The following is an 8,451-nucleotide window of genomic DNA, read 5'->3' as shown; positions in this document are numbered from 1 at the left end:
CATACAGCGTGATACAGCAAAGGTAGTAAATGGTGATAGACATTTAGCAGCAGGCCATCTTCCAAGGTGAAAGGAAGACTGAAACACATTTAATCATGTTAAATTGTGAATGAGCAATAAGATGCACAACTCTTAGCAATGGAGCATACTAGATTTCTTCTCTTTAGTTCCTAATTTATTTTATTTTGTTGATGTCTGATCTTCTTTATTTGTTACTCTTATAAAATCTCATTTTGACTGGACTCAGAAGTAGAAGCGCTGAGAGGACAGCCTGTGTCTCTTAGCAATCTGTTCCTGGAGATTTTCTTTGGCCTCCTTCATTCTCTTGGCCAAAAGTTTAGCATATTCTGTGGCCGCTTCCTTATTTTTCTTCGTATGCTATTTCTTCAGAGCAGTATGCTGGCATCTGTGTTACAAAATGCGTGGAATAACAAGACACTGAATGTTGGGTGCTTTGGTCCTAGGTTTCTTACCTCCTTTGTTTAGGGACTTTCTCACAACATGTTGGCAGACATCATCTTTAGAGAGATTGGAAAGTTTGTGGATTCTGCTAGCTCTTTGGGGCCCCAGGTGACGAAGCACAGCAGTATCAGTGAGACCAGGAATATCTTTCTCCCTTCTTATTACATTGACCAAGTTGAGAACACTCGGATTGGCATCCACAATGCAACCCTGAACAGATGGGCACTTTCTTTCTCCAGTCCTCCTTGGCCTATGACAGGAGTGCCCCTTACTCAGGAGCAGGCGGACATGGCCATGGGTCAAGGCACCTTGCTTCATGAAGAATCCTTGTTTGTCGTTCCCTCCACTGATTCAAACCACATCCCATTATTCACCCAGAGCATCAGCAGCAACTTCTGTGGCCATACGCTTCTCATAAAACATAGGAAATTTGCATTCAGCATCCACTTCAATGAGTTTCTGGCAGCCAGTGGCTGGGAAGGAGATGTTCAGCTTCATCCTAAAGCTGCTGACCGCCTCCGAGGTGACATAAAAAAGAGCTCTAATGTATTTTTTTAAATCAAGTTTCTAAACTATAAAAATGTCATTGCCTTTAGTAGCAAATGGTGATGAACACTTAACAAGTAGATTCTGAAAGAAATATGACCCACTATGCTAACTCCATTGACCCAAATTTATCCTGTTTTAAAGATCTGCTTCATCCCATGAATCTGAACTGAAGCGTTTGTGTTCAGCATAATGCAACTAAGATTCACTTAAATTTTCCTTGTTTTATTTCCCTATAAACTAAATATCAGTACCTTAAAAATGTGATGCTTGGCATCCAAATTAAATGATGACCTCTGGTTTGTCATGTTCTGAACCCATTTATAATCTTCCCCAGTAGAAGCTTATAGCAGAATAATTAGCAAAATAAAAAAGAAAATATATTTTTAATTACAATATTGATTCACTCTCACCTGAATAATGTTGAAACACATAGTGATTTGTTTTTTTAAACCTGACCTCAGGGAACACAGCCAAAATTGTCAAGCGCCCAGCTGTGCTCATTTTCTGCCACAATCTAAATTGTACACTCATGCATGTTAGTGTCACCCCTTCTTTTATTATGTGTTGCACAGTGTGTAATTTTTCTAAAACAAGCCCTTTAATTATACATTGCCAAAAGTGTCACCTACTGTTAAATGATTCCTGTGTTGCAGACAGAGAAACCATGGGTCCTGCAAGGTTCTGAAGTTTCCATTACGTGCACAGACCCCAAGAGCAGCTGTTAACAAATCTGTTGGTGGTTTTGTGTAAAAAGGAGCCAGGCTGTGCTCCTGCTGTACTTTTGGTCAGAGAAAGCAATTTTCATTTTGACAGACTTAGTGGGCAAGAGAAAAGACAGCACAGGTATAATAATAGCTCAACATAAAACATTTGGCCCAATGTATTACTAATATTGAAAGTTTGATTAATGAGCAGTGATCAGAAAGAAATTTATTTTGGGGGAACAGTCATATCAAAACTACATACTGATCAATTGAATAAGAATGCATTATTTATGAAAGAATGCAGTATTTTTAAAAGAAATGCAAGATTTAATATTCCATGAAACTCTTTAACATGAATCAAAATCAAGCAGAATTAGACAAATTTATGTAGTTATGTGATCGATTATATGTTTAAGAAAACTTAAAAAAATATCAGAATTCTCTATTTTCTTATTATATTATAAAACCTCTAGCTATGTTGAACCTATCACATATAAATTTAAATTATAATCATTTATATATAAATACAGATTATATAACTTTTCCTGGTGACTAAAAACTCAGTTTCATTGCTTGCAGTTATTATATTCTAATCATTTTATTAATTAAAGTTTATTGGGGTGACAATTGTTAGTGAAGTTACATAGGTTTCAGGTGTACAATTCTATAATACATCATCCATATATTACATTGTGTGTTCACCACCCAGAGTCTGTTCTTCTTCCATCACCATATATTTTATCCCATTTACACTCATTCACCACCCTCTCCCCCCGCCCCCACTGGTAACCACTAAACTATTATCTGTGTCTATGAGTTTTTTGTTTCTTCATTTGTTTGTCTTGCTCCTTTCTTGGTTTCAGTTTTATATACAACATATGAGTGAAATATCATTCTCAAGTTTTTCTGTCTGACTTATTTCACTTAGCATAATCTCAAGATCCATCTATGTTGTCACAAATGGCACTATTTCATCTTTTCTGATGGCAGAATAGTATTCCATTGTGTATATGTACCACATCTTCTTTCTCCAGTCATCTATTGAAGGACACTTTGGTTGTGTCTATGTCTTGACCATGTAAAAAAAAAAACTGCAATGGACACTGGAGCACATATATCTTTATGGATAAATGTTTTCAGATTTTTTGGGTAGATACTCCGGAGGATTGCTGAGTCAATAGGTAATTATATTCTATTTTTTAAATTAATTAATTAATTAATTAATTAATTAACATTTTTAAGTTAGTTTCAGGGGTACAAAACAATGTAATAGTTAAACATTTATCATTTACATCCCTCACACAGTGATAACCCCCTCCTCCTATCTCCTACCCCTCTGACATCACATACAGACATTACATTTCTACTGCCTCTATTCTATATAAAATTGTAGTTGACATTCATTATTGTTCAGCTTCAGCTTCAGGTGTACAGTGCAGTGATCAGGCATCTACATCATCCCTGAGGTGGTCTCCCTAATGAGACAAGTGTCCATCAGATACTCTACAAAATCTTACATTATTGATTACAATCCTCAAATTGACTTTGGTATCCCCTTGGCAGTCTTATGGTTATAGACTGTGCTTTCTAATCCCCTCATCTTCCTCCTCATCTCCCCACCCCCATCTAGCAACCCTCAGTTTTTCCTCTATGTTTCTGAGACTGTTTCTGATTATTTAATTCATTTATTCTTTTCTTTAGATTCCACACATAAGTGAGATCATATGGTATTTGTCTCATAAAATTATGGTAATTCTATTAATTTTTTGAGGCACCTCCACACTGCCTTCTATAACAGCTGCACCAGTCTGCATTCCCACCAAGAGTGTATGAGGGTTGCTTTTTCTCCACAGCCTCTCCAACACTTGTTATTATATATCTTGTTGATGGTAGCCATTCTAACTGGTGTGAGGTGGTATCTCATTGTGGTTTTAGTTTGCATTTCTCTGATAATTAGTGATAGTGAACATTTTTTCATATGTCTATTAGCCATTTGTATGTCCTCTCTGGTGGTTCAACATACACAAATTGATCAATGTGATACACCCCACAACCAAAATAAAGGACAAAAATCACATGATTATATAATAGAAGCAGAAATAGTGTTTGATAGGAAACAACATCCATTTATGATTAAAACACCTAATCAATTTTAATATATTATAATGGACTAATATGACCAAGTCATCATTTGTATTATAAAAAAGGAGTTGAGAATAAAGTAACAACTACATAATTATAATTAGATGATTCCTTGGAAAATGAAATGCAAATCAATATGTAAAACTAGAAAAAATAGCTTTCTGAGATAAAACTTTATAAATAATACTTAGACAAGTATACTATAAGGTTATTTTCTCTGACATAGATCTACAGTAAATAAGGAATACATTCTGAAGACAAAAATATAATGATTTATTTTAGTGACTGTGACAAACACATTTTTCATTTATGCATTTTCCCTTAAAGTCCCAGAATAGCAGCCATATGTCAATAGCCCTAAAATGTTTGATGCATCCACTTATATTGTCACATATTCCATTTCCCTATATACCCTACCTAATGGCTTTGTTTCCCTTTCTCCCATCTGCTAGTCCCTCCTCTGCTACTGTATACAATTTAATGTTTTTACTACATTACCAGACTTGGGCAATCATCACCAGAATCAAAGTTTCAAATATTCTTTTCGCCCTATAGGGAAACACGGTATCTATTAGCAAACATACTCCACACTTTATCCAGCAATACTACCAGACCTAGTCAACCACTAATCTACTCTTTTTCTATGGATTTGCCTACTTTGGATATTTCATATGAATGCACTCATATAATATACAACTTTTGTGTTTGACTTCTTTTACTCAGTATAGTGTTTTCAAGGTCCATCATGTTGTGGCGTGTATCAGTACTTCATTTATTTTTACAGCTGCACAATAATTCATTATATGGATATATCACATTTTATTCAGCCATTCATCAGTTGACACACATTTGGTTTCTTTTTGCTTTGGAGCTGTCATGAATAATGTTTCTATGAACATTCGTGTACAAATTTTTGTATAAACTTGTGTTTTCATTTCACTTAGATATAATTAAGAGTGGAATTGCTGAGTCATGTGGTAACTTCATGTTTGACTCTTTGAGGAATTGCCAAACACACTAACTTTCTTATATCCCACTGCTCAATATATTCTTTGTGCCTCTAATTTGATTCTTTTACTTGTCAATCACCATTCCACTCAAGGTATTACAGTGACTTAGTCCCACAGTGAGTGTAGTTTTACAGAAATTATATTTCCAGGTTGCCTGCCTTATCAATGCTGCAACTTTGGGGGGAAAAGTCATATATATATATAAAATCTTTGAGTAAGGTTGAGTTCTAGTGTTGATTGGGAAGTTCCCAATTAATTCAGAGAAACTTGAACAGAGGTTGAAAATACAACAGGTTAAGCCAGTGGTATGAGGCAGGCCAAGTATAAAGACATAGAACAAACAGGTCTAGAGATGGTTAGTCCAGTTTAGGAACAAAATGTGATAAACCCATTTGAGGTACATATATATTCCTGACAAAACATTTGTCTTTACCAACCAAGCAAATTTCCTGTCAATCAGTTAGACTGAATAAATAAAGAGGAAAATTCCCATTAGCCAAATCATTGAAGCTATCCTAATATACATTAATACAGAACTATTTCTAAAAACTTTGTTCAGCATGAAGAATCACAATATTTTACCTCTCCTTCTCTTTACTGCTAGATTTCTTGAAAGTTCTATAAAATGTCCTGCCTTTATATTTTCATCTCCCATTTGTAAGTTTCTCAACTCTTTACATTTGATTCCTTTCTCTACTACTTTATTAAGATTTCTGCCTTAAGGACCGTGATTGTTAGGTCTCTGAATGTTAGAGTTGCAGACAGAGCCATGTCTGCAAGAAAACAACAAATGTCTGTTGACCTGCACCTGCAGACAAAGCCAAACTTGTGATAACAGCAAACACCACAAAACAGCTACTGGCTTACAGACAGTCAGCATGTTCTGTTCAAACAACACTACCCTGTCAGCACAGCCCCTATAAAACCCTCCTCACACCCTCCCTGAGGGCTGCAAGTCTCTTTTAGACATGCAGCTGGGACTGTAGCTGTCTTTGTTCAGCCCGATAAACTTTCTGTTAATAAAATAGACTTTCTCTTAATAAATTTTCTTAATTTGCCTGACCATGCAGGTTCCTTTATCGGCCACCCTATCAATAATAGATCTCTAACTGCTACATCCATTAATTCTTTCTAAATCATAAACTTTGGCGTTGTGTACTCATACTTTTATTAATTAAATGCTGTTCTTAGACTTGGTGACTTTTTTTCCTGGTTTTGCTTCCGTGTTGTACATGTGCGCCTCCATCAGTTTTTAAATTACTTTTTAATTAGCTGAATCAAATCATAATTCCACATACTTGTAATATTCTACATGTTCTCGCAGCTATGGACTTACCTCTCAAAATACTTACTCTCACATAATATGCTTCAGACTTACAGAACTTTTATTTACATGTACATGACATTTGTATGAGCCATAATCTCTAAAGAGGTCCTTTGTACTTTCCTTCTAAATTATACTCACTAAGAGGGCCTTAAAGTTTTCCTCAGCGTGGCTAAACTTTAAACAAGCTTCCTCCTGCCTCTAAGCCCCAGCCCTCCCTCTTGCATAGGTCTTTACAGACTCCAGATGGCCTAACCACAGAGGTCTGTTAGCTCCTTTTATTAGAGCATTGACTTCAGACAATTTGTAATTACAAATTCTTTCTCTGTCCCTTTGAGATGTAAATCATTTAAAAAGTCTCTTACCAGTTTTTTGTTTTGTTTTGTTGCGTTTTTGTTTTTTTTAATCTAAGGACTGTCTTTCTGAAGGCCCTGAGAGCCATCCTTTTAAAATGTAATCATCAAGGAAGATAGTGTCCTATCTCCCAGTCTATGTGAGAACCTAACTTCAGTCAGAGCCTTGCTCCAAGTTGTAATATTACCTCCTGTTATAAAGATACAAGAAAGTTTGCTTTTCCTTTGGCTAAGGCCAATTACATGACCTATGATCTCCTATTTTAGCCATATGAAAATGGCCACCTGAAAGAGACTTGGCCCTCAGTGATGGACTTCTTCAGACCATAGCAACCCTGATAGAAGGAAACTAGAGTAGGAAGGAGGAGGGGGAATTCACATCCTTATTATACTCTGCTCTCTCCACCCTTGGCTTGCTGACATCCACCTGAAAGTCAGAGGCTAAGAGAGCCTACACATCAGGTCAGATGGGCCACAGAGCAAGGTAGCTGGTTGATTCATTAATCTATCCACTCATTCCTTCAACAAATATTTTTTATGTGACAGGCATTGTATTAAGTCCTGGAGATAAAAAGCTGCAAAATAATATTACACTAAGAACTGCTTATAATTGCTATTACATAATTATAATTGCTATCACATAAACATTTCCAAATGTTGTGGAATTCCAGGAAATAAAGTCAAGGAAGTAGTGAAATCTTTACTAATATTTAAGTTAGGGATTATAGATGAATGTATTGACAGAAAAGAATTGGAAGTTCATCTTGTTAGACAATAGTGGGCTCCATGTACCGGGGCTAAAATAGTCAGTGAAAGAAATAATTTTCAAAGACAATAGTAAAATGATAGACAGATGAACAGCACATCACCGTGGAGACTGAGAAAGAAGAATGTTTCCAGTAGTTCACCCAACAGTGTCCTAAATGTGGATCTATCAAAGAGAATCAAAACTGAAAAATCACCTTTTAGTTTTGATTGTGAGAAGAGTATTGCTGATTATCACAAGATTTGCAGGTAGAATACTACAAAAGGTTCAGTTTTTATTCAAAGCTAAAGAAATCTAAACAGTTACTGCATGATTTTTTCCTCCAAAATAATTTGTGACTAAAATGAAGTGTTCGCTTAAGCTAAAGTAGATTAGTTTTCTCATTTTTCTTCTCCTCCTCCCTCCTCCTTCTCTTCCTCCTCCTCTTTCTCCTCCTCCTCCTCCTCCTCCTCCTCCTCCTCCTTCTTCTTTGCTGGAGAAGATTTTAATGGTGGATTCTGTCCCTACTCCCATTAAATTCTGCTGTTCTCACCAGAGAAAGGGAAAACAAAAGATTAAACCATTATTCTACAATAGCACATGAGATGTTCTAACTTGATATTACCATGTGTATATAAATGTTGAGCCATATGTGCGTACTAAATCCTAAATACCTTTACTTCCTAAGAGCTTAGAAGTAAGTTTTGTATTTTTAATCTATCAGATGATTGAACAATATATTTTTCTCTCATTTTCTGAATTTAAGTTATAAGGCTTCAATGACATTGTCAACTACAGTGTAATAAGTATAACCTTCTGCTATTTTTTATTGAAAATCAGTTTAGTATCATTTCTAGATAGTATTTGCAAGTTATTAATTATGGGTTTGAGTATAAGTACTATGAGAAGATATTTTATAACTTACTACTTTTATTTTTTCTGGAAAATGATAACTGATTCTATTCAGAAGATTTGGTAGAAGGATTAAATCAAGAGTAAATATGAGAGATGACATCAGTCTTTAAGAGAAGGTTGAGGCAATAATGAAAATCCAGGCAGAAAGATAATTTCAATATAATGGGTAATCAATGAATTAAAATCTAGATAGATCATACTGAGGATACAACTTTTAGTGACGAAGATAATACAAAGATAAATCAAT

At 35.3% G+C, this 8,451-nt stretch overlaps 1 pseudogene; it reads right to left on the bottom strand.

The window, feature by feature from the left end:
* Positions 1-218: 218 nt before the first annotated feature.
* Positions 219-960, bottom strand: LOC109433965 (small ribosomal subunit protein eS6 pseudogene; annotated as a pseudogene).
* Positions 961-8,451: the final 7,491 nt, after the last annotated feature.

Source organism: Rhinolophus sinicus, chromosome 17, assembly GCF_057876585.1.
Source record: "Rhinolophus sinicus isolate RSI-liver-muscle chromosome 17, RSI-T2T, whole genome shotgun sequence".
NCBI classification, from domain to species: Eukaryota; Metazoa; Chordata; class Mammalia; order Chiroptera; family Rhinolophidae; genus Rhinolophus; species Rhinolophus sinicus.
This window is presented reverse-complemented; position numbering and strand designations above follow the sequence as displayed.